The following is a 23970-nucleotide window of genomic DNA, read 5'->3' as shown; positions in this document are numbered from 1 at the left end:
TACTGGAGATAGCAACCTAACAGCCTAATTCATGTATTAATTTGTTGTATTTTTGATTAAATTCTTTAACTTTGTTTTTGTTTTATTAACTTTTTTATACTGAACTCATGTCTTATTGTTTTGATGTTACCCAGCAAGGAGCTAAATACCATACCAGCTTCTCTCCTCTCCCAGACTATTTTCATCTACATGTTCCTAAGAGTAGACAAAGAAACAATTGAGTGCAAGGGAAGAAGTGAACTACAAAATATTCCCAATCTGAAGATGCCTGCTCAGGTCAAATTTTGCAGATATCTATCAGAAAAATGAAAAAATTGCAGACCAAAAATTCTGTCTGTGTATTGATAAAGCTGAGCTGCAGAGAAGGAGGATAAAGAAGCATTAGGTGTTTTTTAAATACTTCCATCTTTATGCAGGTTTATTCATAGATCACTGTCCTCCCAGAAATAAGAACTTGTGGTTTTCACACAACAAACCCAAAAGTGATACATCCCTTAAAAAATATTTCTTTTTCTTTAAGTATAAAAGGCAACAATTTTAAAAGTAGATCCTGTCAAATATATTAATAAAAGTTTAGATCTTGTTAAGATAAATTACAATAATTTTTTTCTTTTCAAAGAGCTGGAAAACATATCAGTTCTACATTATTAGCTCCTGTATCCATTAAGTAATAATTCCTAGAGATATGCCTACCAAACTTTTTTTTGTCCTTCATAAATGACACTAAAGCAGATCAAAAAACCAAAAAAAAAAAAACCATGATTAATTACAGATCACAGCTGGCAATTACTTACTTAAATATTTTCCATGAGAAAAATCCTTCAAGCACACTTCATGAAATTTGGGATATCCCCTATTTAATGGTCTTTTGGCAAGGAGTACCAGCTACTAAAAGATCCTTCGGAAAGCTGAAAAACTTTAGTAAACTTTAGGGTATCATCTTGGAAATCAGAGTTGTCACTCGATGAAGATTTTAAGATTTTTATAATAATATAAGCAGATATGTTAAGAGAAACAAGGATATTGTAAATTCATTCAAAGAGCAGAGAGAAAATAAAAAATACAGTGAAATCAGAAGTTAAAGGCTATGCAAATACAGGGCAGCATTTGTATTTATGTGAGCACAAAAATCCATTAATTTTAGGGTGAACCACTCAATTCTATGAAGGTATTACTGAAGAAAAGTCAAAAATTAAAAGGAGAAATATGTTCTACTGTATACTTTCCCATAGTATTGGAAAACCAGACAAGGAACCAAACAGAGCAACGAACTGCACTGAGAAAAACAATGTTGAAAAATCCAGAAGATAGATATTGACATTATGACACAATATTTAGATATGGTTCCCCTGTGCCTTCTTCAATTTCATTATACTGAAGAGACACCGAAAGAAACAAACCACAAGACTAGCCCTACAACAGTGCTAATATCTTTCTACAAACTTTTTATTTTCATCTAATCTCCAAAATTCCCACAGCCCATTCTGGATCAAAATGCCACCAAAGAATAATTAACATGTTCTTAAGGAAGAATAGGCAGATATATTTCCTCAACAGCTGACACACATTTTCTCCAAGGTATTTCTGCTACACAGGGGCAATAATTAGATGTCACTTCAAAAAAGCACAATATTCAACAGAAGGTAATCAATGTCTCTCTACGTCAAGTAGATTAATCTTAATACGGTTCATCTTTATGCAAATATCACAATGAGTGTCTGGAGGGTCATAATTTCCTCTGCTGCAGAATCTGTGAAAGTAGTGTGTCTCAAGTCTGACTCCATGAAGAAAAACAGCAGTTTCCACTACATCAGCTGTTGGCAAACCTCATAGAGGATGAATTTTCCCTAGTTCTACGTTGCTATCTATATGTAGGCATGTATACATTCAAAAGGTTCTTTTTATCCATTACTTAGTAAGAATTTTAACTGCACAAAATCAGCAACTGCCAAATTGCATATGAGTTTTACCAATCTAGATTAAATTCTTCTTTAAAAAGAAAATCTTTAAAAACCTTGCCACTGTTTCAAGTGACCTGAAATTTTTTACAGCTTTAATTTATATGATAGCACAGATATTTATATAGGATCTAGTAATTTCTTTTGCAACCCAAATAAGTGAACACTCAAGTAGATACTCAAGTAATTCTAATATCTAGAATTGGCTTCAGAAAGTAAAAAAATTAAATTTCTTTCATTGTCAGGTGGACAGAAAACTCTACATGAAAAAAGATAATATGACAAAATTAAAATCTATTACTTGGTTTTTCTGATATTTTTATATAAAATATTTAGATACCATTTGTAAGAGCAGATTATTATACCCTGTAAAATTAATGGCACATTTTTGTCTTCTCAAAATAATTTCTTTAAAATTTTTATGAAAGGGTTTTCAATTATCCTACATCCACATAGGAATGTCTCAGAATGCCCTGTCCTTTCCTGAGCATGTAGATTAGCACAGCTCTAATTCCTTCCCTGTATGGGCAGCCTTGGAAGCAGCTCTCCCACAGCAGGGAATTACAGGATCCCCAGGACACAAAAGTGACACTTCGTGCTCCCCACCCTGACCTTTTGCCTTTATACTCACTAATTGCATAAAGCAGGGGAAAAGAACAAAATGAAAGTGCTTTCTCATGCCAAAAAATCACGAAAAAGAAAACTTGTATCCAGTTGCTAACAAGTCTCTCACACAGTAATTGCTGTACTCATTTTTATTGCTGTATGCAGCAATACCTCCTTCTGTACCAAACCAGGTCATCATCTACCACGTGGAGTGAATATACTGCTCCTTCACAACAGGAACTTCCCCTGCAAAAAAAGAATTAATATTTCTATTACCTGCTATTGGGCTGATGCCAACAGGCATGGAATTGCATTGTGAGAATACACTTGAATTTAAATATGCCAGAGGAATGTAAAACATGATCTACTACAAGCATACAGCTACTTCAGGGAAAGAAAATTAAAAAACAAACAAAAAACCACAAAGAACAAAAAGCGCCCCAACTAGAAACATCTCATCATCCAAATCTTCACAAATATTTTATTAAACAGTTTCTTTAATCATATTCCTGTTCAGACTGTGACTATAAATTAGAGCAAAACATTCTCAGGGTTCATCTATATGGAATTTGTTACTCAGTTTCTCGTATTCATTTTTCTTTATCCTTTTGATCAGAATTTTGTTGAGAGAAGAAAACACATACAGGAACATTAGAGAATGGATACATCAAGGAGTAATAGAGAAAAGAGGAGCTGAAGCAGGGGTTCCAAACATGATCTAATGGACAGCCTCAGAAATCTCATAAATCACAGAGATTAATAGATCACAAGGGACAGAAATTAATTATTACCATGGTTTTATAGATTGGAAACAAACACAAAGTCACACCAAAATTTACCAACAGAATTAACATGACCCCAGATTCCCCAGACCCCAGTGTCTGCACCAGGAGCTCCCCACAAAATAAAATATTTTTAAAAATGCCTTTTTTTTTCTTCTATAGAAAGAAATATCATTTTATGATTCACTATTTTTGTTTAAAATTTTTGCAGTACCATACAGCTGAGAGATGGTTATGTTCTGTGAAGAAAACTTTTTAATAAACTATTATACTTTGCCAGAGGAAGTATAGAGCTCTCTCCCCAATTAAAAATTATGACAATTTTAAGTAATGTATACCACACTGATTCTTCTGTAATAAGACAAGGCTGAGATCTTCTTTAGAAAACACAAAGACATGTCTTAAGTGTATTTGTCTCAATATTGACCATCTAATCTATATGTAAAATAATTTGTCTCAGGTTTTCTTTTAATAGAAACATGGTAACAAATAATAATTAAATTTTCCATGCAATAATTCATCTTTTTTCTTTGAGGTTTAAATTTTTCAAAAGCAAACCAATTTAATTGTTATAGGCACCAAAAAAGTCTACTTTTTTTTTTTAAGAAGTCTGCATCTTCCTTATATTTCTCCATTTTAGAAGGCTGATCATTTATCAGCAGTCATTGAAATATCAGGATTCACTTACAGAACAATGTGAGAACTATTTTCAAAACAAATCCTGAAATATGCCCTTTAAATAGCTTCGAAAAGTAAGATAAAAATTTAAACTGTGTCAATAATATAAAATTTCATAGCTTGATGCAAAATGTGACATCACAGCTACTCTCTGGTACATCAAAGGTATATTGATTAGAGTATTAACTGTGTGTATAAGTCACAGCTTCCAGCACAAGCACATACTCAGCAGCTCCAAGCTGGTAGCAGCTGAGATATCTTGCAGTCAAGGAAATGGAATATGCAACCTCCTCTTGTGTTGATGGCAAATGAAAAACAGCATCAAAAATAGTCTCTCTTTCTACCATTTAGATCATTACAGGGAAGGGGATGAAAAAAACTCAGCAGAGGGGAACAGTGACTGCAGGCACATTGATACTCAGTTAAGTTTGAAGCTAGTTTGGTGCATCAACATCAGAAGAGTAGTGTCACAGGGAAATAAGAATGCAGAGAAATGTGATTTTTACAGAAGAACTGCAGAGGAGTAAAGAGAGTTACATGCTTAGATTTATCCCAGGGAATTGTGAGAACTTCTGTCCTCCCTTCCCTTCCCTGTGGAAAGTCTCAGCAATGCCTTCCTGCTACTTCTGCTTGACTCCTGCACAGCCAGGGAGATGCTGAGCTGCACCTAGCAGCAGTAGCCATCCCTCCACTGGAGACCCAGAACTGCCACGTGAGCACAGTGGGAACATCTCCAAGAGGTCAGAAAGGATCCTCCTCTCCACCATGGCTGCCAGAGCTTCCACTTCCCCAGTGACAGAACCTTTTCCTTCAGGAAATGTGCTATTTCTTGCTGCAAATTTTCCTAAGGCTTTTTTGTTTATCCTTTCAGTTGGCAACAATGTATCACTCTAAGCTTCATCCACATCATCTTCACAGACACACAGAATAGGTCTGAAGTGAGTAGTTTGTGGGAAAATAAAGAATATCTCAATGAACAATTTTCTGTGCTAGAAGCAAGTAAACTTCTTGACAAAGAAACCAACTGAAATTCAGAATGCTGTGCATGAGGTGTGTAGAGAGATTACACCCAAAACAATAATCATTGAACTACATTTTGAAAATTGCAATATTTTTGTGGTAATTCTGGTAAGAACTATTTTTGGGGGTTTTTTCTTCATTTACAAAGTGTGAGCACAAATGATCATCTTATTAGGAAAATGTCTTGTATAGCATCATATCCCCTCAAAGTTAATTGTCAGTCTGTATCTCCCATTACAAGTGCTGTGTGATGTATGAAGATGACACTGAGTTTTCAAATTAGATTTTCAATAGCTAAGAATCAGTATGAAAATTAGAAAGTCTATTTTCTTAACCAATTCACATTCTCTTGCTGGGAGTTCACAAGCCAACCAATACCCTAAATTGGATTCTATTTAAATGGATGTATAAAATTGGATTTTAGCAGTATAAAAAACAGACAAACCTTAATTGGTTTAAGCTGGACCATTTTCTTCAGGGAAGCATAAAGCTGGAACATTATTTCTTTAAAGAGGAAACATTAGATGTATTGTATTGCATTGTGCTGTCACTTAAAGTATAAATATTTAACCATTACTGCATTTTTAAGCTCACAGTTTTACAAACTAAACAATATTTCAATATTTATAACAGACAAACATACAGTTCACAGTATATTTCCTGTGGTATAAATTAAAAAGTTAAAAGTAGCTTAATATGAACTGTAATTCATTAATCTAGACCCTGCTTCTTTAAAGTTAGTAAAAAAGTAAAGATACTGACACAGAGTAGCATCTTAGAAAGATCCAAGGGATTGCTGAAGAATGACAGTAAGTGCCAGAATGATGAATATCATGAAGTCAAACTATTAAAGACAAGGTGATAATCAGCAAACAGCAGAAAATAAAAGCCTAAACAATATACTTGTGCCCAGGTATTTCTTCCTGATTTAGTGACTTGATCTAAATGGTCCTAGCACTGTAAGACTCACAGTTTATTTATGACAACCTCTTGTCATAAAAAGTGAAAGATAATGTTTTTGCTACTTGCTAGAAGAAATTGCTACCTAAAGGACAAATTGGTTATAAAGTGAGCTCATATTAAAATATAGGGGTCTGCCCTGCCTTAGCTGAGTCACCTCAAATATGTCAGCTATCAGGTACATAAAAGAGAGTTTATTTGACTCATTTTTGTCCTTCACAGGCTTTTCATCAATACAAATCTGAAATTTAAATTGGAAACACTTTTTTAAATAAACATTCACTTGATAAAAACCAGTAGTTTGCCTTTTCTTACATGCAATCTACAAATAAAGACTTTTCTTTCTCCATACAAGATACTGTCTTTGTGTGACTGTTTCCCACAATGCTCAATATATATAGTCAAAATGAAATGTAACAGATTATTCAGAGCTTTTATTTTGTTGACAATACAAGAGCCTTCTGAAGACTGGACTTCTAATTTAAACTCTCAACTTTCAAACTTAGCATGAGGTAAGACAAATATCCCATTTTCTTACTACTGAAATGAAACAAGAATGTAGTTTTTTTCACATAATCTCACATTATTTCTTTTCAATACATTTCAAGTTCAAGGAATAATGAAGACCAGAGAATAAATAACTGAGTAATGTATTGGGCCCACTTCACCTCAGAATAAAATAGCTATTCCAGTGGTTCAGATTTATACCAAATTATTGACCTAATTTGGAGGAATTACATCACATAGCTAAAGCATAGAATCAAAGAATAATTTAAGTTGAACAGAACCTTTGGCCATCTGCTGATCATACACCTACTCAGAGCAGGGCCAAGTTAAATCAGGTTGTTCAGGACCATGTCAAATCAAGTTTTGACTGTCAAGGTTGGATAGTCAAGCCTCTCTGGGCTACATATTTCAATGTTTGATCATCCTTATGATAAAAAAAATAAACCCAAATATCTAATCTGAATTTGTTACCCAGAAGTTGTTCAGACTGGCTATGCCCTAGAAGCCCCAGCATCTATTTTCTAGATAGTGCTCTGTGTATTGGTGCACAGGACTGGTCTGTACTAACAGTAAAAATTTTGCTTTCTCTCCGTTTTTTCTTAACAAAATTTGGCCCATTATCTACTTACATGAACTAATAATCAGCTTTCTGGATTATTTTCCCACTTGTCCACTAAGAGAGAGAAGATTTCCCTTTTCTCAGGAACAGATGGTGAGTACTTACTAACTGCTCATTATAAGCTGAAAGTAAACATTGGCTGGGGATGAAACAAGTTCTCAGTATAACCTCTGAGGCATATGGCTGATTGAACCATTATAAAGACAATTAAATACTTAGAATGTTACATTAGTAAAACACACCTAGTGCAAGAGTGTATTGAGCATGAACAAATACAGCCTTCTTTTTCACCTACAGAGATAATTATAGCCTACAGAAAGCTTAAGAAATATGTGCCAACATTCTCAAACACTTTCCCCAATATCACTGTTCAGGGTAAGTCTCAAACAAAAAAAAATTGAAAATTATTACTCCTGTATACAATTGGAGGTTTTTTAAAGCTGTGTATGAAGTCTTTGACAGAGAAAGCAAAGACCTATTTCTGACGTTGCAGATTCTATTGAAGACAGTGATTAGAAATTCACAGAAAATCTACTTGTGATTCATTGTTAAAAAATACAGGCTACCTTAGATGAGACTACTATGCTCAAAGTGCTGTCCTATCATCTGACATAAATTTCTTTGAGATGAGAAACAAAATTGTTCATAAAATTTGTATATGCTTGGTCAGAATGCTGTCAGGTGTATAGATTGGACGAATTGTACAATCAAAAACAATCATAGAAATAAAGACTGGACCATTTCTCTTGTAGGGAGCATAGCAAGTAACAATAGATAGCCTGAAGAAGACATTTCCAACAAAATTATTCACTTTTTGTTGTCCTCTTTCTCTTTGAAACCTGAATAGTGATTTAAAGCTTCATTCCATGTATTGATGGAGTTCTTGATTCCAACAGAAACTTCATATAAATGTTTAAGATGCAATTAATTCTGCTTTATGGTTTTGGCATGATAATAACAGATGTTACTAATTATCTTTTTTAATGTGAATCTGATTAAATACTTTAGCAAAACATCTAATAAAGTCAACACGCATTATTCTTATGTTAAAGCTTCAGTTTATTCTGTTCTCATTATTATCCTGTAGGGCTGTATTATTTATTTGCCCTGTTAGAAAACATTCAAGTATTCATGATGATTCAGCTTAATTTTACTCCCCTTATTTTGCGTACAATAACATATTAAAATTAAAGTGTTACTACATTAATTACTTCATATTTCTTTTTGGAAATATGTTAATATATATGACTAATATTTTCATTAAAACACTTTGCACTTTTATATTCATACTTCAAAAGTTTCTTAGTTTTTTCCTTATATTTATTATGAGATTGATAAAAATTAAAAGCATGATAAAGAACAACATTAAATTTTTACTGAGCCATCTGAATTACTTGGTTAGCAGAATGCAGTGAAAAATGTAAAATTAGCAGAAGAAAATACTAGCTGGAATTAAAAGTATACACTTATTTTTAAGATCATAAAGATTCTCCTTCAAAAATAAAACTTAACTCATAGATTTGGACAGCTTTCACTCAACAAAAAAACAAGACACTCATCCCCTATTTGCTGCTCAGCCAGAGACAAACATGAAGCAGCAGAGAATTCAACTTAATTGAGAGATAACTCCAAAGTGTAAAGACATTTTCAAAACAGAAATGCTGAAGTCTCATTTAAGAAAAGTAATTATAGTACAGAGTCACAGTTAATGTTCTACAGAAGTAATTCCACCCTCAGCAATATTTTCACTACCCTTAACTTTGAAAAAGTCCCTATTGGGCTGAAATTTCTCATACATAGTCTCAGCCCAAAGGGTTATTTTAAAGTTTAAATTAAAATGTTAAGAAAATTGAGTTACTAAATGAATTTTTTCACTAAGAAAAATGTTCTAATTTGTAGTCTTCTAAAACTGTCACTACAGCTCAGAATAATTTATTTTACTTCCTACACAGACATGAATTCAACTTATGAACAAAGCTTTTTAACATGGACTTTGGCTTCAGCTAAGTTTGCACATGTTATGCCAAGAGCTTTGAATGATGTACAATAAGTATTATCTGGGGGTAGAAAAGCTGTCACTGTCACTTGTAGTTACTGCTCTCTGAATTATTTGCTTCAAAGCCAAGCCAAGTGGCACTTTTTGGGTGAGGAAAGAGCAAATTAGCAGTGCCAGGCTCAAGAGGGGAGACATTCTGTGTGTCCCTGTGGTGACGCTGTGTCTGGCAGTGGCTCAAATCAGGTGCTCTGCAAAGACTGCATAAGGGAGAGGGTCACTAGTGGAATGCATGCTAAATCAAGCACAGCTATGCTGGGAACTAAGGACTGGTAACTGGAGAGAAAATTGATGCTTTATACCCAGCCTCCCAACTACAGATCACATAGATCAAAATCCACTTCAAGATTAAGTATTTTATAAGCCTTCCTAGTGTTGTTATCAGCTTCTTTTTCAGACTCTTCAGCAGATTAATAAATATAAAGATTCACCTAGTGGTTGATCCAGACCATCATTCTTCAAGCAATTAACTACAGCTAAAAATAACTCAAGAAATATTTCAGAAAGATGTCCAAAGAGATAAATAGTCCACCACACCTTGAACAATTACTACAATCGTTTGTCATTCTTCCTAGACAAACAGGGACATTAACCTGAATTTGCATGTGTTCCATTAAAAGCCTTTAGACAGTGGTAGGTTTCATCTGACATACAGATGTCTAGTGTAGTCTTGTGTTCAATTGCTCTGTTCTGCTCCCCCTACGTTGTATTATGTTGGTTTGCTCTGTTCCCCCTATGTTTTAATGGCTCTGCCCTGGTTCTTCTCCCCTCCCTCACGCTGCCCATCATCCCTAGTTGTTTAGTGACCATTGTATCTCTTTCTAGTTCCCTCCCCAAATGTCGCAGCAACCAATGTATCTTTTCTTTGAACTCCTCCTTGGTGCCCTGCCAGTCACTCTGCGCCCCCACCTCTTTCTCCAGAACTTCTAGACAGGGCTCAGGGTGATTGGCCTTGGGGCCAGGGCCCCTCCCTTGACTTGTTCCTATAGGTTTGTTTCTTATGTCAGTCTGTATCATCCCCCTCCCTGTTGTAACCCCATTCACCCCACCCTCCTCTACACCCCCTTCCCTTTATAAGTTACTGTTGCCCCACCCTCAGGGCTTTTCTGTTGCTGGATTCGCTGGGGTCTGCATTAAACCGGGGCTTACCCCAACCGAAGCGTCCTCTCTTTATTTCCTGCCGGACGCAGCTAGAAGCGGCCACGGCCGATCCCAAGGAGGAGGCACAGCTGCTACAGCGCAGGGTGCTGTCCTCAGGCGCTGCCCTGGAGCACGGCTCCAAGGAGTAGTGGCCCCGATCTGCTGGCGGTGCTGGCCTGCTGGCCTGGGCTGCTACGGGCAGGGTGCTCTCCTCAGGCGCTGCCCTGGAGCACGGCTCCAAGGTGTAGTGCCCCCGATCTGCTGGCAGTGCTAACCTGGGCTGCTACGGGCAGGGTGCTCTCCTCAGGGGCTGCCCTGGAGCATGGCTCCAAGGGATAGTGCCCCCGATCTGCTGGCGGTGCTGGCCTGCTAGCCTGGGCCTTTGAGGAGGCCGATCCTCCTCCTCTCTAGCCGCGCAGCCCCAGTCTGGTATCAGAAATCTGATTCCTATGAAAGTACTTTCAGCTGATAATCTGACATTTTGAAATACCTCTCTTAAATCAAATTGATGGAACTTCCTTGATCAGGCAAACAGACATAGAAGCATACTGTGTTTGACACACAGGTCAAAATGTGATTTTTGTTTTTTTAACCAGGAGGCTTGAAAATTAAACAGAAAACAAAATATTTTTTAAAACAAACAGACAAAGACTTTCATTTTACTAGGTCATATTTTAATTGATTTTTTTTAAGATTCATCTTAAAGTATAACTAGTAGCCAGTGGAGATGATTGTATTTAAAAATCTGTTCAAAAGTGGTCACTCCAGAGGAGGAGAAGTTGTTTTTCTAAGCATAGCAATACTGTGAGAGGAACTTAAAACCTAAGACACAACATGAAGGGGCAGAGAGAAAAAGAAGCATAAAGTATGGAATACTGCAAAGCACAGACCTTGGTGAAGAAGGAAATCGAAAGAAGATTTTAAATGCAATCCTTAAAGATAAGCATAATTATTATGACATTTTCTGTGAAATATGGGATTATTAACCATGCAGTGGAATAGTTTACATGCCGTATGAGAAATGCTCAGATCTGAATTAGAGCAAACCTGAGATTCATAGGCAGTAACTCGTTGTTCTCATACCAACAGGTTAAACATTTATTGTAGTCAAAGGGTTATTAAATTCATGACATTCACTTAGCAAGATGCATCACTTTTAAAAGTTGCTCATTTTACGGAGAAGTGTAAAAGCATTCTGCCACGATTAAATTAAAAGTCAGTGTACCTGTACATATCTTTTAAAATACAGCAGACATCTTTGGCTCAGTTGCCTGATATTTTGATATGATTCATTTCACCACTAAACAGCGATCAGAGACATCCCCACCTGCATCTACTTAATTCACTAGAGATGTGACTTCATTGTTTGCTACAAGCCATGAGATCTTTTGGTATTTTTTCTCACAAGGACCTTCAGGAGAAGTGAGTGATGGAGATTGTCACTGAAGAGGATAGGACACTTCTAGCCTTTGGCAACAAACCTGGAAAATGAGATTGTCAAATAAAATAAATACAGGAACAAAGCTTAAAAAAAGAAATAAGTAATAGCTCCCATGCCTTGGGAAATTACCTTTATTCACCAGCTGAATCAAAGGTTTTTTTGACCCTCTGAAGTGAAAGACAAACTCCAGAAAAACTATTACTGGCAGCCTTTTTCTACAACATTTGTTCCTTCCAATATATATAGAGTAGAACAATCATTGAGAACACTTAATGACTACTTTTGATCATATCCATCAAATGGAAATTCACGTCACTAAACTAAAGGTAGACAGGTATGTTTATAAACTGCATCTTTTTTAGTGAGGATCAGGACCTAGAAGTTTTCAAAGTGCAAGAAAACATTTTGCTTTTGATGTGAAAGAAGGGAAATGGGCTTTATTCATTCTAAGAAATATGCTAACTTAGCTATGTGTAATGTCTTCCAGACTAGGAAGATGAAGTGAAAGAGGAAATCAAAGCCTATGCTTTGAAGAATGAGCCTATGCTCATGAAGAATACTAGAGCTGTGAAATGTGAGACTCAGCAGTCTACTGAAGAATATCATCAGAATATAACCATGACATGGATACGGACTGTACATCTTTTGAGAAAAAAATGGAATAGTTTATCAAGAGCTATCTTTTGCATGGCTATAACATAATACAGCACCCTTGGTGTACATTAATAGTATGGCACTTTCATAAGTTAGTTAGATTTACAGACTGAAAGTCCTGACCCATTTCATGTCAGCACACAATTATAGCTTTTATGGTTTCAGCAAGCTATGAAAATACAAAGGAAACATTATCATTGCATTATAATGAAATTTAAATTAGTTTAGTCACAATTCACCATGTGATTTAGTTACCATAGGTGAATGATCAAAACAGGTGGTTGCAAACCTGAAGCAAATAGAAATAAAATTAAAATAAATTATTAAAAAACAGGACTAGGATATTAATCAGCATATGAATATGTCACTCATTTAAGATATCTGGGAGGGTTCATGGTTACTACGTTATATGATATGGAAGAAAACCTCAGTGGGTCACTATGAATGCCTGATACTTTTCCCTAGGAATAGTTTGCAGCTCTAAACAATGCCAAAGAAAAAGCCAGCAGTTACACAAGATCATTAAAAGCCTGCCCTTTTAGCCAAATAAAATGCCCAAATACCTACTGAAAACACAAAGTCTCTAAGTAGTGAGATTAATTTTGGATCTGTTAAGGGTGAGTTTTATGGAAGAGGAGTCATGAGGGATGTATACCAGGAAACATACATAATTCTGGTATCTGCAGAGAATACTACATGCTTAAAGTTTCTTGCAAGTAACAGCTCATGCCATCAATGTTCATGTACAGTCAAATCAAGGGGAAAAAACTAAGATTCAAGAGTCAAAAATATCTAAAAGTTGTTCATATGAATTATAAACCAATGTAAAGTACACCTGCAAGAGGAAAGGGGGATTCGCCAGAATTTTCTGGTGACCAGAGACAAGGAATAAAGAAAAAAAGAATTTCACATTCAACAAGGCTGAACAAGACAGAACTCTAAAAAAAAAAAAGACTCTACAATTGTTGTCTTTACATTTTAAAGACTCAAAGATAATAACTACTCCTTGTTAATAATAAAATAAAAGAAACTAGCTCAGGCAAATCCTAGGTGGTCTAAGTTCCACGAATGGAACTGTTATTTGCACCATTTTCAGCACAGTAATGACATAGATCCACCCAGAAAAATAGACTGCAACTAACTCATGAGTTCTTTTCCAAACCTGAGTTCTTTTGTTTGCTTCAATATGAATTTTGTGTCCATCAGTTTTCTGCTAAATGCAACTTGCAGATGCTGATGCAGAAGTGATCAGCACATTACCATTTCTGGCCTTGAAAGTACAGTGCAGAAATGTTTGGCTTTCATTCCTATAAGAAATAAAGTACTTATAAGCTATTTCCAATATATGGAGACCCCAAATGTCAAAGATCAAAGGATCACTAAAATATATTAAATTACAGCTGTGCAATGAGCTATTAGAATGCTATTTGTACATGCTCAGTGCTGGAAAATTAAGACCACTAATGTATCATCACTCTAATTCTCATTTAGTCCACTCAGCATTTATAAAGGCAAGGAATCACATTAATCAAACATCCTTAAAGATCTACCAGGTCTGTCTCAAGGGTAAAAATGCACTTGGGGTCACCTCCTGTAAATCTAACTGGGGGGGAAGGGGATGGTGTAATGAACTTTCAAGTTTGCTACCATGAAATAAAAAGCACTGAAAACATCAATTGATGTCCAGAATTTCTCTCACAGAAAAGGTTCTTTTCAACTATGTTCATGCAGCATCCTTCACCCAATCGCCTGTTCATTTCCTCCAAGTTAGTTCACTTTGTATTTAGAATAGGAATTATTTTTACAGAGTCAATCTTGCTGGCTAACAGTTTCAGTTATGAAAATTACCATAACGATCATAACAGTATATCTAAAATGCCTTTTAAAATTAAATTAAATTTAATTTTTTTCAATTTGATGAAAAACCACTGTTTCTATTTCAAAATGCACATTTAGAAGGAATATATCTGCAAACTTCTTTGGATCCATTGGCCCCCAAAATGAACACACACATTGAATTTTAAAGACAAATAAACTTTTCTTTTAAATTTAAAAAAAAATACTGAAATGTTATGTTAGCTTGGTATCTTGACAAAAATCCAGGTGGGTTTAGGATGACATGCTAAAATGGAATAGGTAGGAAACAAGCTTATTAGCTACTATTGGATGTTCATATGAAATACAATTTGTTTCATGTTGAATTCTTTCAGTCTCCCATATTATGTCTCACAAAGTTGTTGCAGGGCATATTAGGCTCTCAGATAAGTTTGAAAGTTTGTAATAGCCATACCTAGGACATTAAGACTCTAAAATAAATGGGCAACCTTGAGTAGCAGATGAAGCAAGAGATAGGAAGTTATTATGATATAGCTGAATAATCCCATATTGTGTGGTGCCATTAGACAGGTTTGCTCATTTGCAGTGTGAGGTCAGCAAGCAAAAAGCAGCCACCTTCAAGCAAAGCTTTTAATGAAAAAGCCTTGGTTTCATCCTGGTTCCTTCATATCAGAGGCCTCTATTTTTGCCCAGTCATCCAAGATTCAGACACCAGTGCCTCCTGCTTTCCACCTGCATGTTTGGACTTTGCCTTTCCACCTAGCTTATGTCTTTTCACCCCGTCTTATCACTAAGATCTGTTCTCATTTTATCTCTGGTCTGTGGCTTACCCAACAGATATATATCCATATATCATGGATATATTTTTATTCACTTTCAACAATTTAATCTTAATTACAATATTTACTCACCTTAGTAGAGCACCAATGTAGTAAGTTGCCTTTTTTACAAAATCTCTTGAAATCTCTCTGCTTACAGGAGGCAGAGAAAATGGAAATGACAAGAGTGTGGGTAAGTGCCAGAGACTGGAGTTAGCCATAGTTCTCGTTTCCCTAGTAATTCATTACCAGCTCTATAAGGCAGCTAGCAGCACAGATCCCAGTGCTTCAGGAATGTGGCAGATCAGCACTGGCTTCCAGCATAAATCAGCTCTCAAACTGGAGAAATTAACTGCATGTTTTCCAATTCACTACACCAGCATCTCAGTGGGCACTAATTAACATTTTATATCTGTTAGCATAGCTTGAGCACAATACATGCATTTTCATCTCCTCTTAACTATCTTTCCTTTTAGGGAACAGTCCATGATAATGATACTTTGAGTTAGAAAAGTTTTATCAATAGTATCATAGGTCAGTATTTCACCTGCTCAGTGAATGGCATTGTGATTGTTACAAAATGGATATATACTGCTTAAGTCACATAATCTAATAATAATCTAATCTAATGATGATCACTTTCTTCCACTGAGTAACCAAGGCTATTTCTCTGTGATAGTGTAACTTTCCAATTTTAAAAAAACTTTCCAATTTTAAAAAAATGCTTTTAATTATTCTGTGTCCACACAAAATGTAGTCTGGCTCATTCAAAACCTCAGACCAACTTTTAAGTTCTTACTTTCTAGACATACCACGTCAACTTCTAAGAACAAAGCCTTAGCACTTCAGATGGCAGAAGTAAAAACCACCAAGTGCTGTTCACATTTTACTTGTGTAAAAATTACTCAGAAAAAAGCTGCTGGCATTTTTTCTCATGGATACACATCAAACTCCTTGCAAACATCAGACCCTCTGATCTCAGAGTCCCACCTTCCCAACCTTCTGCTGCATGGACCAGCACAAGGACTGATTTACAATTCTTATATGCAATATTCTCCAGATGATTATTCCAAGTTGCTTCTCCAGATACAGACAGTTGAATCAAATCACAGAACTGCAACTAACACAACTTCTCAACAGTTTCAGAGTACTTTTAAAGGGACTTGTTATATTTAAATACCTATCTAACTGAAATGTCTTTAAATACTGTGAGCAAGTTTTTCAGCAATTTTTGGTGGAGACAACTGAAGGAAAGAAAATACATGATTAATTTAAGTGTATTACTTTCCATTGGGCCATGCTAAAAACCAGTAAGCTATAAAATTATAAACAGCTTATAAAACTTGATTACAGAATCCAAAATCCTGTTCCAGAATCTAAAGGTACACTCATACAGCTGGAAAGGTCTTAAAAAGCCTTAAACCTGCCCCTAGAGGTATCTAAAAACACTGTTTGCCAATACCTAGCTATTTGTCTTTTGCACTTACTACAGAAAATGTTGAGTATTTTGGCATGCATTAGAAGGGCAAAGAATTGTAAACTACTTTCTGCCCCTTGATTAGGCTGACTTGTGTTGTTATGAGGAGGTCTCCCAGTGAAATTAAGTAAGTAAACTTCACATGGAGATACATGTGTATCAGGGCTTGGTCCTATGTCTGAAACACAGTGAGAATAACTTCAAATATTATTAAAATCCTTCTACTATATTTTTTTATTTATTTATCAGCTAATATCCATTATTCAGTCATTTGTAGCTCATGCACAATAAATATAAGGACCTAATAATTCCAGGAAATTGGCTGGGTAATATTTTTCCTCTTTACTCACATGTTAGAGTCTAAACCATTAAGAGAAGCACATGCAGCTGTTACCCTGGGCAGCTCACACCAAGCTCAAGTAGCACAGGAGCTATAAATCTCCAGGAAATAGGCTTACAGGAATACAGACAGAGAGAAGGCACACTGAATGTAAAAGATTGTGAGCAAATTACTCCCTGGCTGGAGTCTGCCAACAGCTGCAGCCATTCTAAACTTAGCCCATTGCTGGGGCTTGGTTCAATGCTCAATGTGAATGCAAAGGCTAAGACAGAATCCTCAGGGAGTTCTCATAAGAACTCTGCATTTTCCTTTCCTTCTGTAAGGACATGTTTATACCTCAAGTATTTTTACATGTCTTCTGGGCGAAAGTCAGCAAATCATAACTCCATTTATTTATTTTTTAAGATATCAGTCAAGGTGAAGTTTTCAAAACAGCATGATTTACCAGAAGGAATCAGAAGATGAAGAGTTATCTGAGGGCATCACATGGTTGGATTTAAACCTGTGTTTTCTCCATCCATATGAACAACATTTTTTTTTCCTTCCTATATGATTTATAGCAGTCTCTTCATGATCTTCATGGATCATTAGAAAGTGCAATGGCATTTAGTAGACGTTTTGTTATAAAGCCTGAGATGTCAAATAGTCCAACCATACTCAGGGTACCAAAATAAACAGGTTTTACGCAGATGTTGAGGGTTTTTAAGTATAATTTTTTTTAAAAAAATCCCAGTCCATTTCAAGTGAGCAGTAAGTTAAAACTTTGCATTATGTTTACTGCAACGATATATCTTAAAAGCTATCCTTAATACTAAACTGGAGTAGAATCATTGGCTTTATAGATTTCAAAATTCACTTCTTTTCGTGACAGATTCACAGATCCAGTCACGGATTTCTAGTAATTATTGCTTTCCTTAAGCTGTTAATCATTGTGGACCTTCTCTGGTTACATTTAACAATAAAATGTGAGCATCTTATCTACCCTTTACTTAACAAAAAGGAAAAGCAAAATCACAGTAAACTCTTCTCAAAGATGGGGGCGGGGGTGGAAGAAAGAAGCCATATTTGAGCACTTAAAAGTACAATATCTGATTGTTTTGGAAAGTGTGTTGGAACATACCCACATACATGATAAATGTATTCGAGAAAAGAATTGCAAATGAACAGCGTCTGAATCTCTTTGTGTTTTTTGACCCATGCTCCAAAATGAAATCCAAAAAGTTAGCAGCTACTAAAATATAAAGATATGCATTATTAGTGTACTTATTGATATTTAGAAGGTATATTAATGATAGGACATACAGTATCAGTGCTATTTACCATGATGTAAAAGTCTTGATCTTCCTGAAAAACTTAATCAACCAATAGCAGTGGTCTTATAAGCAAAAAGATACATGGATAATATTGAAAAAAATAGTGATTGAAGAAAATTAGTTCTTTCATCAAAGCTCAGCCATTTAAGAGATGCATCTCCAGCTCATTAATCAATCGTATAAAAATTTGCAGTCTATGGTATTGAATTCTGCACTGGCTCTTAAAAACAACAAAAAAACCTAAAGTCAATAAGAAGAGAATGGAAATTAATCTTGATTTATCAGTAAACCCTTTAGTATTCTTTGGGGACGTCCTTAATGTCATGTGAAGTCTGAAAGTCAGAAAATAGATTCATGTTCCATTTGATTTGTCATCAGAATTCCAGGAAGATATTTACTAACTTTTTAAAAATATGGAAAATTGAAGATTGGCTAAGAACCCAACAGTCTCTGCATCAGAAGAGACTGCATTTTTATGTCTATCAATGTTGACCATAATAGAAGAGATTAAAAGGCTCAACTATGCCATGATGATAATTTTTTTAAAATAAAATTTGAAGATAACACAAGCATATGACCCTTGCAAATGCAAGAAAACATTCAATAAAAATTTTTCAAAGATGGCGTACAGAGTGTCATGTGTTTCAAAGAATTCACATAAGCTTGGGCTGTGTCAATGGGGAAGCAAACCTCGAGGAACACACTAGACACTTCAGAAAGCACCGCTCATGAACACACCAATATATCTGAAAACATGAGACATGAACTGGCTTTGATCTTATAAGGAAACAGGGAACGTAATAAATACATCCTACAAGGAAATGTGATGGAGTAAATCACTGATAATATCAGTTTTTGCACTTTAAGCTCTTAAAAAAAGCCAAACAGGACTGTCAAGTAATCGATTCAGCCCTTCCAGTGCATCAGTGCCCCCTCACCCATGATTCTCTTCAGTCACAGTGATCCAATATGTGTGAACAGGTCTGTGGCATTTGACTTGGTGTTAATCTCCCCTGAATTTTAGTAGTGCAAAGAAAGAGAAGGAGCTTTGGAAGGTTCTTGTATTGCCTACCAATAAAGGGGCTTGGAAGAGCAAAGATCATCGCTGGCACAGCTTTAGTAATGGGGTAAGTGCAACTGAGAACTAGGGCTGAGATAAAGAAATCTAGAGAAAGCTGGGAAAAGGGCTAAAGATCCCCTTCAGGGATAACTGGAGTTAAAGCAGTTGCTGGTGAAAAAAAAAAAAAAGAAAAAAAAGAGAAAAACAGAGAAAAGCAAGGCTGTGTGCCTTCTGGCAGAAGAGATTACATTAAGGATGTGGGAGAGGCAGGACTAGCTCTAGCTAAAAGCTGGTAAGCAATCTTGTACTCAGGAAAATGCATGAGAGCAATGTCTGAGATTGAAAGACAGGAATTTTAAAAATCCAACCCTCCTGGAAGGAAACTAATGAAGATCCCATTCTCTCCAAAGTTCATTCCGTTCCCAAACTTGGAGAGAATTCCAAATACCTGAACTTCACTACTTCTCTGTAGATCTATTTCTCAACCTACCCAGCATGATTTTTTTTGTAGCAACTGACAAAATAGTTCTGAGGATCTATCCTAGTGTAATAGTAGTTCAGCAGTAATTTAGTAGAGCCATGACACTTAGGAGACACTTTGCTGCAAAAAATGGAATACACCAATACACCTGAATTTTTCATTTCCTTCTACACTCATGGGACAAACCATAAGAATTAAGTTGCATCACTTGCATGACTACATATTGTTCTACCTCACAGAATATGCAAATGAAATCAGCAGCAATTACTGCACTTCATACGGTGGGTTCAATCCACTGTTCCACAAATTCCCTGTTCTGAAATCACAGTAACTCATTTTTCTTCTGTTTTGTTTTTTCCAAAACTATCAGCATGATTTGCACCTGATCTTCTCACAAATCTTATATATTAAAATACAATGAGAGCTAACTAAGTGAATATATTGCTATCTTACAAACTGGAAACTGTGGCTAGCAGAGCAAAAACCATCCACAAAACCATCACCTTTAACAGAGAACTAGAGTTCACATTCATCATCCTCTTTGGGGGAAACACCAACCACCACTCAATCACAGAAGGAATAGAAAACCTGTACAGTGCATTTTTATCAGTTTTTAGGCAGCCTAGAACAAAGTTTTTCAGTTTCTCTCAGTCTTCAAGTGTTTGAATGTGAAGATTATGTCACAGAGCAATGGCAGAAGATACAGCAAAAAGAAGGTGACACACTTGGCATGTCAAGGTAGACTCCAAAACCAGGATTTGATTGCTTTATGAGACAGAATAAGGGGGAAAAAGGAAAGAGGAATAGACAGCAGTTATGTTTCAGTAGTTTTGAAGCTTGTCAGCAGCAAACATGTTTCAGGTGAATATCTGCACGCAACTGAAAGAGAATTAATGGAATTTTATTCTCCTTCAGTATGATTTAGAAGTGGAGTCCAACTCCATAGTTTTTAAAAAGCATCCCACCTTCAAGGGAATTGAAGATGCACCACAAAAGAAATTTGATTCAAGTAAAATCAAAACCATAGGAAGCAACCCCACTAAACTTTAATTCAGAGTAAATAAGATTGAAAAGAGACACTAAAAAAAATTGAGACAAACTTCCATTGATTTCAGTAAGCTTTGAATTTAGATCTTTTAAACCTAGATATTTCAAAATTGACAAATTAAACAAAAATTGAGGAACTAAATGCTCAAGTAAGAAAGCAGACCTGTGACTGTTCTAACTTGGAGCTTAGGCTGAACTAGATTTCATAATGTGCAAGATCTTAATTTATCTGAGTATATACTTCATTTTGTCACTGTCTGGATGGAGAGTATCATTATTGATTACCTTGCCAGGAGAGTCAAGATAACGAAAATTAAAATTCTCATACAACAGATCTATTCAAATTCACCTGTTTGATGAGAAACAGCATCAAGATCATGGTTTGCAAAAGCCAGAAATGTTCCTTGAAACGACTTAAAATAAAGAGTTGTACTGTATAGCATCTCTTGAATTCACTAGGGTTAGGAGCAAGCTCTTAGAAATGAATGCTATACACTTTGAGGTGAGAGTTATAAGTTAGAGAGGACAGTTCCTATTTTTGTATGTAAGATTAAAATAGTGTTTCTCTCCCAGATCCCAAATAAACTCAAAAATCTTTAAAGAAAAATTTCTCCTTGGTCATCAACTCACTATAAAACTGAACTCTCCAAGAAATATTATGGTCTTTGGGGCTAAAGAGAACATGTAAAAAGTACATCACTGCTTCCCCTCCTTATAAAAGTATCACTGAATCCAGCAACAGGATAGTGGTTAGACAGGTTCAGAAATACAGACAAAGAAGTTCAAGTCACAGAGGAACAGAAGAAATATATATGAGAGCAAAAAAAAAAAAGAAAAACACACCAACAATACAACCAATACAACCCCACAGTCACGGAGCAAAATTAAATAAAGCACAAAATAAACCATCATGGGAAAGCAGTTGGAACCCCAAGTAACAGATTTTTTTTTTTTCTGTAGCCAAACAATGGGGAATTGTGCACCAAGAATGCACTCAGGTGGGCTTTTTCCTACCTCTGAATGCAGCTACTGGTTCAAGTATCAGACAAATTTTAACCACAGCATCTCTGTAAAGACTATCTATATTGCACAGAGACTATATTTACACAGCCCATAATTTTACTTTATTAGCATGATAGGGCAGCTCTTTGAATCAAAGTCACATTTATGCCTCATTGAATAAAGTCTTAACTACTGCGAGGTATTAAAATCCTATTAACACATGCATAAGATGTATCTGGTACATAATTAGATTCATTAAGATGAGCTCACTCAAAATTTTGCATTTATATTTTTATATTTGTTTATCAAGGGCTGAAAAGTAGAAATTAATACCTTCCCATATACCTTCTATTATTAATACCAATATTATAAACTCCTCTGTGAATTAGATCAGGTCTGTAGCAGCAGAGACTTTCAGAGCAATCCAATGCAGCTCTTACAAACTGTGCTGATAAAAGAGAAAAGAGTCATTTCTTCAGCATAGCTCACTCTGGCAAAAAGCCAGGGCAAAATGAAAAAAATGTATTGTCAGGAAGACAACACAGATGACCACACTGGCAGAAGCCACCAATGCTCACAATGTCTTAAAAGCATGGGTCTGCATCTTTTACAGCCACATGCTTTCTGTGTGTACATACTCACCACAACCAGCAAGTAACAAAAGTTAGGAATTACAAAAAGCAACATAAAAGTTATTAATTTTCTTAAAATTAAAAATGTCTCTTCACAATTATCACTTTATTATTGTGCAGGTACTACTTTATCACCTGCATAGCTATATAAGCAGCCTCTTCTGGTGACAAAATCAGTATCAATAACTACTTTGGTATGTTATTACAACACCTTAATAGATAAAAGTGTAGAATGAAGACATGACCTACTGAAACCAGGTTTGGAAGCATGTTTGATACTATAATTAATGCCTTCTAGCTGTCTAGTGAGTAGAGTTTAAACTTAAAAAGCAAAAAATAAACTTAATTATTTCCTTTTCTCAGTTGAAAAATCTTCAATACTAGGTTTCCTCACACCATCTGAGACATGGGTATTTATTTAATATTTAAGGATATTTGGCAAATAAGAAATGTGAGTCTAAATTTTGCATTAGATGAAATATGTCTAGGGAAAGAGTATAAAATTTAGGATGAATTGTTCATATCTGTCACTATTTCCATGAATATTGATACTAGTTGGTAACTTGAACTTATATAAAGTGTTATCCAGAAAATGTAGTTCTAAGAGAGATTTCAGTTGCACTATCTGTTGCCTAAATGTAAGTTCATTTAGTCGACTCTGTAAATAATAAGCCAATAAACAAGTACCCATTCAGGCTTACTTTAGTATCATGAATAACAGCTGAAAAGGGAGACTAATGAAGGGAATCTAAATATTTATCCAAGATATATATGCTTCACAGACACTTTACATTCAAATATATATGTATTTAGCATCAGATACAGACACAGCACATTTACAAAGGGATGCAATGACCCTTTGCATAAAAACATTGTGACTATAACTCTACACAAGTCAAGAGCAAATATGTCACCCGTCCAGAGGAATTTGTTCCTCTGATGAATAGTACCATACTTCAGTATTAGCAGCTCATATCTAAGGTACTATAGACTTCTGCAAAAGCTGCAGAATAGAGGAAGAAAAAAATAATCTAGAAAGTAAGGCAGGAAATCAGTAATCTGAAAACAGTTTTCCTGATCATTAACCTTGCCTTTTATCAGGGCTTGCATTTCATAACAGCAGCACATACATGCTTCAAAAAGCAACATCATCAAATTCTGAAAGCCTACATTGGTTTTGCCTCTGCACAATTCATGAAAACATCTACTGTGTGTATGTGGAGAGTCACATAGGCACACTGATTGAGCTATTTGCTGCAGTACTCTTTGTATTGTAGTACCTGTTTGGGAGTTTTCCATCTCAATGTTACCAATCAATTACCCACAGCAACACAAAGAAAGGCCTCCTATTTAAATGAAAGAAGCAGACTAAATTTCATCCCATGTTACAAGTAAATTAACCTCTTAGAAATTCAAGGAAGGTCTTCTCTGGGTTTCACACTAAGGCCATTAAAAGTAAGCACAGTCAAACATCAAAGGATGTGTCAGCTCCTTCTCTTCATGAATATACTTCCAATTCAAATCTATCTTTTTATATAAGCTTTAA

Source organism: Agelaius phoeniceus, chromosome 4 (assembly GCF_051311805.1).
Source record: "Agelaius phoeniceus isolate bAgePho1 chromosome 4, bAgePho1.hap1, whole genome shotgun sequence".
In the NCBI taxonomy this organism is placed as follows: domain Eukaryota; kingdom Metazoa; phylum Chordata; class Aves; order Passeriformes; family Icteridae; genus Agelaius; species Agelaius phoeniceus.
Note: the sequence above shows the minus strand (reverse complement) of the source record.